The following is an 11,777-nucleotide window of genomic DNA, read 5'->3' as shown; positions in this document are numbered from 1 at the left end:
ACATCCTGCTGTAACTTCGATGGGGGTCCCTGCAGTGGCTGGAACATGGCTAGAGAAAGGAGGCAGTCTTTCAGCAGCTGGGGTTGTGGGGGAGGGGTGGTTGGGCGGCAGGGGCATTGCTCTGGGGTAAAACCCTCTCACTATCAATTATGAAAATTGGCCACTGCTGCTGCTACAGCCCACCCAATGGAGGGCTTCCCCCTTTTCGAAGGTGGTCTACAGCTGTGGCCATTTTTACTTCTTATTTTAAAGGTGCTGAGAAGGCTCTACCATCTTGAGGTGCCCACCCTCTCTCTCTCCCTCTCTCTCACACACACACACGTGCATTTGCAGGCTGCAGATTTTTCATTATTGGGTAGAGTAGAAAAGTTTAGGTTAATTAGTTTGCAATTTAGTTATGTGTAATGGTCAAGTAATCAAAGTATACTAATCAATTAACCCAATATGACTTTCTGCTTAATTGTAGTCACTGTAGGATGCGAGTAAATCGCATGACTCGGTCTTAGTTAGCAACCACATCCACACTGGAAAGTGAGAAAAACCACATGGTGCCAAGGCAGTGCTGCCATCAAGGTTGAACAGCCCTGGCCTGGGACCATCCTACTCCCTAGCAATTAATACTTATCAGTGGTCCTCATACCTATTGACTCAGAATGGCCTACTGTGTAAAGAAAACAAGTGTCAAACATTCACCTTATATCCTAAATAGGCATAGTTTCAACTTGTAATATTTTAAGAGAAAAAGCAGTCACTTTCCTTCACAATGTGGAACCATTTTTAGTTCCGTAAGCTCAGAGTTAAATTCTGTAATCATGTTTTTGAACAATGGAGCTCTTTTGACCTTTATTACTTATAAACATGTAATGTATTATCCCGTCTCTTGTACCTGTATCCTGTTATTTCAGCTTTAACACACCAGTCATCTCTATGCACTGATTTTATGTGTATTTTTATAGACTTTGTATCATTTCTGCAATTTTATAATTTCTGTAAGGCTATGCACCACTCTGTACTGTTTTACTATTTTTAATTGACTTGTACCAAGCACAGGCAGAGACTACAAAGACATATAATAGCAAAGCTCATCCCATAGCCAAAACATATTGATCGGCACCTTCCATAACGAGAGTTCTACAGGACATACAATATTGATATATACACTTCAATGAGGCGTTTGGAATGATGAGTCCAAGTGTTAATTTTTGGAGCTAGACATCACACACTCCCTTATCTCAATTAAGCAGACACTGCAAACTACCGTAAAGCCCCCATTATCTCAGTAGAAAGTCATAAAATTAAATGAAATAACAGAAAAGCTTCAATGAGAGCAATGGTCTCACAAATAATTGATACATTAGAGGGCCAGTCAAGAGTCAACAGGAAATGACGTAAATAGATGACCATCACCTTCGAGAAACCAATCAGAAACTAACATGCACCACCTAAACCAATCAGGGATAGATCATGCACTGCCTGAGCCAATCAGAATTCAGGAACATCACTGATCATATACATGGGTTGCGGTTCGGAAAGAGTTAAAAAGCACCAACTTTGAGCTACCAGGTGCGTGCTGGAATTTGAAGACTGAACTGAAGACTGTTTTCCAGCTGGAAGTGGAAGACCACAGAACTGAAAAGAGAGAGTGAGAGAGAGAGAGAGAGAGAAGACCAGCAGGTGTTGCCTTGCGCTCTGGGCTGAATCGGGAAGCAAAAACTTATTAAGCCAGTAAAGTCGCTGTCAAGCCCTTTGTTAAGTATTACTTTTGTTGCTTAATAAGAGTTTCCTGAGTTACATAAGATTGTCTCCTGTTGCCTGAATGGTTAAAGTCTCAAAAGAACAAATTAATACTGAATGAGTGCAGACTCATGGATTTGGAAGTTAAACACCTGCAATAGACTTACAATGGCTTCCCATTAGCTCTCTAGCATCAGAATCCCATCCACCATCCTTAGTTGGACAGTGAGCACACCCTTTGGCCATTAATTGGCCAATCGTGCAAAAGTTGTGTCAGGAGCAGGATCAGCATCCGCATTTGATCCCATCATCGGGGTTCAGAACCCAAGTGAAAAATCCAGCCCCACTTCTCGGAAATGTCCACGATATTCATGGGAGACCGGGGAACCTCTGTGGAAACTCTACCCTTTTTTTGTGAAATGTGCAACGTACTTACTTTTATTTGTTTTCCCTGCATTTTCCTCTGAACACATGTGAAGGCTGAATGTGTTTGACAAACATTGAACAGTACCGTCATTGTGTGGATAAATCTTCAAATTTCTTTTAAATAATTAGAGCACAACGAACTCTTCCTTTTGACACTTAGGAAAGTGACTGTCTTCAATTCAGCATTAAGCTTTCATTGCAGCAAGGAAAGCATTCACTCGCAGCTGAATCTTTGTCTTTTTTGACAGCTTAAATTCCACTGGGAAAATATGCAGGTCTATTTTTGAATCGACAGGTCTTAAAGCACTTTTGGAGCCAAATGAGCTCATTCACCATGGATGCCATTTTTTGGATCAACCAGCTGTTAAGTTTATGCTAATAGTAAGTTAACACATGAAATGCATTTGCATTGCTTCAACTTAGTGCTTCATAACCAGTCATAAGTATTAATTGTAGTTTACAATGCTGGTGGTGCTAAAAAGGGGCAGAATGTGCCTACGGCCTAAAATTCCACAGGGTTTGTCCCCATCCTTCGCCATTAATATTGGAAAAGGGGAGGTTTTGGATTTTGCACTGAAATAGGCACAAAGTCAGTGCAACTGCTGCACCTCCCAACCTAAAGCCAACATTGGGAGACCCAGGCCTTAAATGTGAATGCTTCAGCATTTGATCTGTGGGCGCCAACTTTTTACTCCACTGCAGTTTGCCAGTTTTGGAAGGGTGGGAAATTAGTTTGCTTCTAGCACAACAGGCCTGACGGTTGTGAGGAGTGGCAGAAATAATCCCGGAGGAGGTCGAGCATAAGTGCTTCTCCTGACCATGCAACATTCCTTCACAAAAAATATCTTGGATCTTTTATAAATAGTGAGCCATTGGTCTCTCTGGTTAGATCACTCACCTCTTGTTAGGTGAGCAGATCGAATGTGACAATTGCCCTGCCCAACTATGCACAAAGTTTGCAATAGGTGTCCCACAATCAGAATGGGACCATAATTTTCATTATGTTTAAATATTCTCCTGCTCAAAGCGTGCTGCTCTCCCATTTATAGGTCTGCCTAAATATTGCATCAGGAGCACCCATGGCCTTTAATGCAGGAGCCAAGATGTTGACCCCCCAGACCCCAATTTTAAACTGATGACCACCTGATTTTCAAGCTAGGAATGGTCAACTAGAATTTGAAAAACACCCTTAGCATCTCCAAAGCATGAAAGGATAACATGACCTATTTTTAAAAGTTGGTTGGATGAATTTAGCTTATAACAACCTTGACAGCAAGGCTCAACAGAGAGGTGTGACAAACAATTGTTAAATAATGAAGATAAAAGCTACAGGGGGTCTAGCTATTTATGTAAGTTCTTTTTATATTAATTACTGTTTAATCTCCACTCATAGTCACATACAATTTTTAATGAGTAATACTATATTGTGCAGCTCAAGAAAACACAGGTAAATTGATGGCTACAACACCAATTTACATGAATATAGTGCCTTTAACATAATGAACCATCCCAAGGTGCTTCACAGGAGCATTATAAAACAAAGTATGACTCCAAGGCACAAGTAGACATTAGTTCAGGTGACTAAAAGCCTCAGTCAAAGAGGCAGATTTTAAGAATTAAAAATAAAATAAAAGCAAAAAACTGCAGATGCAAAAGCAAAAATACCTGGAAAAACTCAGCAGGTCTGGCAGCATCTGCGGAGAGGAGCACAGTTAACGTTTCGAGTCCAAATGACCCTTCAACAGAACTAAGTAAAAATAGAAGAGAGGTGAAATATAAACTGGATTAAGGGGAGGGTGGGAGAAGTAGAGCTGGATAGAGGGCCAGTGATAGGTGGAGATAACCAAAAGATGTCACAGACAAAAGGACAAAGAGGTGTTGAAGGTGTGATATTATCTAAAGAATGTGCTAATTAAGGGTAGAAAGCAGGACAAGCAAGGTACAGATAGCCCTAGTGGGGATTGGGGTGGGGTGAAGGAATTGAAACAGGCTAAAAGGTAGAGATAAAACAATGGATGGAAATACATTTAAAAATAATGGAAATAGGTGGGAAAATAAAAATCTATATAAATTATTGGGAAAAAAAATATTTTAAGAATTGTCTCAGTTCCTTCGCCTCCGTCGCATCTGTTCTGATGATGCCACTTTCAAAAACAGTAACTCTGACATGTCCTCCTTCTTCCTTAACCGAGGTTTTCCACCCACGGTGGTTGACAGGGCCCTCAACTGTGCCCGTCCCATCTTCCGCGCATCCGCCCTCACACCTTCTTCTCCCTCCCAGAAACATGTTAGGGTCCCCCTTGTCCTCACATATTACCCCACCAGCCTCCACATTCAAAAGATCATACTCCGCCATTTCTGCCAATTCCAGCATGATGCCACCACCAAACACATCTTCACCTTCACCCCCCCGGCAGCATTCCTTAGGGATCATTCCCTCCGTGACACCCTGGTTCACTCCTCAATCACCCCCTACACTTCAACCCCCCTTCCACAGCACCTGCTCATGCAACTGCAGAAGATGCAACACCTGCCCCTTCACTTACCCTCTCCTCACCATCCAAGGGCCCCAACACTCATTTCAAGTGAAGCAGCATTTCACTTGCACTTCCCTCAACTTAATCTACTGCATCTACCACTCCCAATGCGATTTCCTCTACATTGGAGAGACCAAACGCAGACTGGGTGACCGCTTTGCAGAACACCTTTGATCTGTCCGCAAGCATTACCCAGACCTCCCTGTCACTTGCCATTTCAACACTCCACCCTGCTCTCTTGCCCTCATGTCTGTCCTTGGCCTGCTGCATTGTTCCAGTGAAGCTCAACACGAACTGGAGGAACAGCACCTCATCTTACGACTAGGCACTTTACAGCCTTCCGGGCTGAATATTGAGTTCAACAATTTTAGATCATGAACTCTCTCCTCCATCCCCAGCCCCTTTCCGATATTCCCCCTCCTTTTTGTTTTTTTCTAATAATTTATATAGATTTTTCTTTTCTCACCTATTTCCATTATTTTTAAATATATTTCCATCCATTGTTTTACCTCTACCTTTTAGCCTTTTTTTGATTCCTTCACCCCACTCCACCCCTACTAGGGCTATCTGTACCTTGCTTGTCCTGCTTTCTACTCTTAATTACACATTCCTCAGATAATATCACCACATTCAACACCTCTTTGTCCTTTTGTCTGTGACATATTTTGGTTATCTCTACCTATCACTGGCCCACTATCCAGCTCTTCTTGTCCCAACGCCCCCCTTAAACCTGTTTATATTTCACCCCTTTTCTATTTTTCCTTATTTCTGTTGAAGAGTCATGCGGACTCGAAACGTTAACTGTGTTCCTCTCCGCAGATGCTGCCAGACCTGCTGAGTTTTTCCAGGTATTTTTGTTTTTGTTTTGGATTTCCAGCATCTGCAGTTTTTTGCTTTTATATAAAGGTAGAGAGGTGTAGGGAAGGAATTCCACAACTTGGGGCCGAGACAACTAGGGGCATGATCACCAATGGTGGAGCAATTATGATTGGGAATGCACAAGGGACCAGAATTAGAGGAGCACAGATAGCTCAGAGGGTTGTGAGAATGGAGGAGATTACAGAGATAGGGAAGGGCAAGGCCGTGGAGGATTTGAAAACAAGCATTAGAATTTTAAACTCAAGAATTTGCTCACCCTTTTCCCATTTGCCACCACAGCCCCACCCTTTTGGGTGAAATTCAACTTCAGCAGGGATTAATGGGAAGGAAATTCAGGCCAGCTGTAAAACAGGCTTCTGTTCTCCAAAAGCAACCAAAGACCGAAGACTCAACCCACAGCTTCAAGCCTACCAGGCTGTAGTTGCACCGATGCTCCTTGCCGTCACCTCCCTTACTCCAATATTTCTCCAATTCTGTTTTCAAGTACAAAGACCTGTCACAGGGTGGATACAACCAAACTCTGCAATGACCTACCAAAGGCCTACCAATGGGTACTTTGAGGGTTGGACTAGTTTGGTTGTGTTGCATAATAAAAACAAATTACTGCAGATGCTGGAAATCTGAAATAAAAACAGAAAATGCTGGGAAAACCCAGCAGGTTAGGCAGTATCTGTGGAGATTGGAACAGAGTTAACATTTTGAGTCTGTGTGACTCTTCAGAGTTTGGTTATGCTGCATCTGTACAGTGCCCTGGCAAATTGGGAAGGCGGATATATGTAACCTCTGACTGATATTCCCAATCAAACTTAAATGGAAAAGAAAGCCAGGGTCATTCCTGCAACTGGAAGAGCAATTAAAGTATATTTAAGGTAGTAAAACATCCCAAGGCACTTAACCATTGTAGGCTTGAAAGTAACTACATCACCTGCAGAATAATACATTATATATAACATACTATAATACTCCTATCCTTACAAAACAGCATTATCATTCAACTTATCATGGAAATAAACAGATTCATTACTGTGCTGTAAGATATGAATTGTTGGAAAAAGCGACATGCTGTTGAAGCTTTTCATCTTGTACTTATCAGAACAGAATCACAAGAATACCAAATATCAAAGGGAACAACAATTTATGCTGCAAGAGAAGAGGGTGCTGCATTGTATTCACAGAATCACAGTGCAGAAGAGGCCCTTTGGCTGTCCATCGAGTCTGCACCGACACCTGAGAAACACCTGGCCTACCTACCTAATCCCATTTACCAGCACTTGGCCCATAGCCTTTAATGTTATGACGTGCCAAGTGGTCATCCAGGAACTTTTAAAAGGATGTGAGACAACCCGCCTCCACCACCCTCCCAGGCAGTGCATTCCAGACCGTCACCACCCTCTGGGTAAAAAAGATTTTCCTCACATCCCACCCTAAACCTCCTGCTCCTCACCTTGAACTTGTGTACCCTCATGACGGACCCTTCAACTAAGGGGAACAGCTGCTCCCTATCCACCCGGTCCATGCCCCTCATAGTCTGAGCCCACTAACATGCCCCTCCACGTTCAGAGATCTATGGACACAGACACCAAGGTCCCTTTGTTCCTCAGAACTTCCTAAAGTTATGCCGTTCATTGAATACTTCCTTGCCAAAATGCTCCTTCCAAAGTGTATCACCTCACACTTTTCAGGGTTAAATTCCATCTGCCACTTATCTGCCCATTTGACCATGCCTTCTATATCTTCCTGTAGCCCAAGACACTCAACCTCACTGTTAACTACCTGGCCAATCTTAGTGTCATCCGCAAACTTACTAATTCTACCTCGCACATAGTCATCTATGTCGTTTATATAAATGACAAATAATAGGGGAGCCAACACAGATCCCTGTGGTACGCCACTGGACACTGGCTTCCAATCACTAAAGCAGCCTTCTGTCATCACCCTCTGTCTCCTACAACTAAGCCAATTTTGAATCTACCTTATCAAATTACCTTGTATCCCATGTGCATTTCCCTTCTTTATAAGTCTCCCATGTGGGACCTTGTCAAAGGCTTTGCTGAAATCCATATAAACTACATCAACTACACTACCCTCCTCTACACACCTGGTCATCTCCTCAAAAAATTCAATCAAATTTGTTAGGCATAATCTCCCTCTGAAAAAGCCATGCTGACTATCTCTGATCAAACCCTGGCTCTCCAAGTGGAGATAGATTCTCTCCTTCTGAATTTTCTCCAATAGTTTCCCTACCACTGAAGTGAGACTCACTGGTCTGTAGTTCCCTGGCTTATCTCTACAACCCTTCTTAAATAGCGGAACCACTGTTCTCCAGTCCTCTGGCACCTCCCCTGTGGCCAGACAGGAATTAAAAATTTGGGTCAGAGCCCCTGCAATCTCCTCCCTTGCCTCCCTCAGCAGCCTGGGACTCAAATCATCCAGACCTGGACATTTGTCCACTTTTAAGCCTGCCAATACCTTGGCACTCCCTATATCAATTTGCTCAAGAACTTCACAGTCTCTCTCCCCAAGTTCCATACCTTCATCCTCATTCTCTTGGGTGAAGACAGATGAGAAATATTCATTCAAACTCTACCCATGTCCTCTGGCTCCACCCATAGATTGCCCCCTTGGTCCCTTATGGGCCCTACTCTTTCCCTGGTTATCCTCTTCCCATTGATATACTTATAGAATATCTTGGGATTTTCCCTAATTTTACCAGCCAGAGCTTTCTCATATCCTCTCTTTGCTCTCCTAATTGCTTTCTTAAGCTCCACCGTGCACTTTCTGTATTCCACTAATGCCTTTGCTGATTTGCTCCCCTTGTACCTGCAAAAAGCCTTTCCTTTCCTTCTCATCGTATCCTGAATATCTCTGATCATCCATCATTCTCTGAACTTGTTACTCCTTCCTATCATCCTAGAGGGAACATATTGTGCCTGTACCCTCCCCATTTCCTTTTTGAATACCCCCCCACTGCTCTTCTGTAGATTTCCCCACGAGTAGCTGTTCCCAGTCTATCTTGGCCAGATCCTGCCTTATTTTACTGAAATCTGCTCTCCCCCAATCCAAAACATTTTTCTGCAACTTGTCTATCTCTTTGTCCATAACAAGCTTAAATTGTACCATGTTGTGGTCACTATCACTAAAATGCTTCACCACCACTACCTCAGCCACCTGTCCAGCTTCATTCCCCAGAATTAGGTCCAACACCATCCCTTGTTGGACCCTCTACATATTGATCTAAAAAGTTCTCCTGTACACATTTCAAGAAATTTCACTCCATCCGAGCCGTTAACACTATGTCTATCCCAATTAATGTTGGGAAAGTTGAAATCACCTAACAAAATTACCCCATTGTTACTGTTTTTACACACCTCTGTGAAATGTGCACATGTTTGCTCCTCAATTTCCTGCTGACTATCTGGGGGTCTATAATAAACACCTAACAATGTGGCTGTCCCTTTTTTATTCCTAAGCTCTACCCACAAAGCTTCATTCGATGGCCCCTCCTAGATATCATCTCTCCTTACTCAGTAACTGACTACTTAACTAATAATACAATGCCTCCTCCTCTTTAGTCCCCTCCCCTGTCTCGCTGGTAGATTCTATATCCTGGAACGTTGAGCTGCCAATCCTGCTCCTCCCTCAACCGCGTCTCTGTGATAGCTACTATATCATAATTCTACGTGTCAATCCTCACCCTTAACTCATCCATTTTACCTGTAATACTCCTGGTGTTAAAGTAGAGGCCACCCAGCCTAGCATTCCTCCCTTGAAACTTAATGCAACTGTATTCCCTCTGACTTGATTGTTTTACTGTATTATGATGTGTCCCTATTCTGCTAACATTCTATATCCCTTCCCCTGCTGAATTAGTTTAAACTCCTCCCAACAGTACTAGAAACCCCCCCCACAAGGATATTAGTCCTGCTCTGGTTCAGATGTAGACCGTCCCACTTGTACAGGTCCCACCTTCCCCAGAAACAGTCCCAGTGATCCAAGAATCTAAAAGCCTCTCTCCTGCACCAACTCTTAAACCACGTATTCATCTGCACTATTCTCCTATTTCTGTGCTTGCTAGCACGTGGAACTGGGAGTAATCCAGAGGTTACAACCCAAGAGCTCCTACTTTTCAGTCTACTGCCTAACTTCCTGAATTCTTGATGCAAGACCTCATCCCTCTTTCTACCTATGTCATTGGTACCAGCATGTACCATGACTTCTGCCTTATCACTCTCCCCCTTCAGGATGCTCTGCAGCCGTTCAGTGACATCCCGGACCCTGGCACCAGGGAGGCAACACATCATCTTGGAGTCACATTGATGGCCACAGTAGCACCTATCTGTTCCCCTAACTATAGAATCCCCTATTAATATTGCTCTTCCTCTCTTCCTCCTCTACCACATACACGCTGCTTGTGGTGCCAGAAGCTTGGCTCTGTCTGCACTCCCTGGAGGAACCAGCACCCTCATCAGCCTCCAAAATGGAATATCGATTTGCGAGCAGGACCCCAGGGGACTCCAGAACTACTTGCCTGTTTCTCTTGAACTGCCTGGTGGTCACCCATTCCCTTCCTTCCTCGAGTCCCTTCACCTGTGGTGTGACCACCTCTCTAAAAGTGCTATCCACGATGCTCTCAGACTTGCGGATGCTTCACAGTGCCCCCAGCCGCCATCCCAGCTCAACCCGAGCTTCCAGGAGCTGCAGCTGAACACACTTCCTGCACACATGCTGGTCCCGGGTATTGGAAATGTTCCCGGCTTCCCACATGGAGCATGAGGAGCACACCATGACTTATCCCTTTAAATTAAACCTTTTAAATCAATTACTCTAGGGCCCTTCTTTCCTGATCCTCATTACTACAGAATATATAAACTATAAACCACAAAAAATACTTTAAACTATAAGCGGTAAAAATAGTAAATACTTACCCGACTTTACCGACTACTTACTAGTCATTTCTCTCCCTTGTAGCCTCTCCTGCTGCAGCAGGGCAAGACCATTCTCTGAAGATTTAAGAAGTTGGATAGCAAAGAAAAAATGCAAAGAGCACATCTTCCCCTCTGTACCGAATTCACACTGTGCATCAAATTGCCAATACCCACAATCACTCTGGCTGTGTCTCACTCAAGATGAGATCGCTCCCCTGCTCATGTGCAAGCTCACTGAAATATTGTATGTATTGTAGTTATAAGTTAGTAATTGGAGGCTGAGCACAGAATTGTACAACATTTTTCTGAAACCTCTTTCGACGGAACCTTGGATACTGTGGGTGATTTATTTGAAAATTATTTTCCAATAGGCCATCTACCTTATACTGGTCCTGGTGAATCATGCCAAATAATTTCAACCAGAGTGTCAATTTAAAGGTTGCTTATCTAAAGATTTTGTGATTTTGTGCAATTTAACATGACTGAATTTCTTTGCAAAATCTCCTCACATTTAAGGTAAGAGTGCAAATCGACTGGAATGCCAAGTTCTGATTCCCTTTATGCTCCAGGATGCTAACTGTAGAAAAACAAAGATAATTGCAAGTGGGCAGGCACTGCCTGCGAGTACAACATTTTATAGGTGACATTTTATTACTGTCTGATATAGAAAAATTTGTTCCTCTACAAAATGAAATCTAATTAAACTGAATTCAGTTTAATATATTATTATTATTCCCTGAGTTCTAATATTCTGAGATTAATTACAATCTGCATGCAATACTTGAAAGTAATATATGGATAGAAAGAAGACACATGTCTCACACTGCAGCAACTGAGAAGCACAGGACATAAATAATAGTTTAATTCTGGGTGGAATAATAATTCATAAGTTTAAAAAATCATGCCCATAGAGAATAATTCACATATAAATAGCAGAAGTAAGAAGCGTTGCAAAAAACCAAACTTTATGGCCCGAATCTTTCAGCTGGCGGGCGGGCTCGGTGGGAGCGGGCTAGGGCAGTCGCGGAGCTGACCTCTGCCTGCGATCGGAACCACGCCGCCATTTTACACGGGCGGGCTAATTAAGGCAGTAGCGCTCAGCGCTACCTGTGCGGGAGGGGGAGGAGGGAAAGTCAGGGCCAGCGCTCCTTTGTGCCTAGGCACGAAAGAGCACTTCAGTCTCCCTCAGGCATGGAGCTGCCTCAGGGAGATTGAAGCGATTGTTAAAAAAAATAAATAAAAGGATTAAAAATTTAATTAAACGTGTCCCCTCATG

At 43.1% G+C, this 11,777-nt stretch overlaps 1 long non-coding RNA gene across 1 annotated transcript; it reads left to right on the top strand.

Annotated features, from left to right (window-relative positions):
- Positions 1–1,523: 1,523 nt before the first annotated feature.
- LOC121285201 lies at positions 1,524–11,220 on the top strand. Its single transcript, XR_005944611.1, has 2 exons — positions 1,524–1,748; positions 10,545–11,220. It is a non-coding gene; the product is annotated as an uncharacterized LOC121285201 (long non-coding RNA).
- The last annotated feature ends 557 nt before the right edge of the window (positions 11,221–11,777 follow it).

The sequence above is a fragment of the Carcharodon carcharias genome, chromosome 12 (genome assembly GCF_017639515.1).
Source record: "Carcharodon carcharias isolate sCarCar2 chromosome 12, sCarCar2.pri, whole genome shotgun sequence".
NCBI classification, from domain to species: domain Eukaryota; kingdom Metazoa; phylum Chordata; class Chondrichthyes; order Lamniformes; family Lamnidae; genus Carcharodon; species Carcharodon carcharias.
This window is presented reverse-complemented; position numbering and strand designations above follow the sequence as displayed.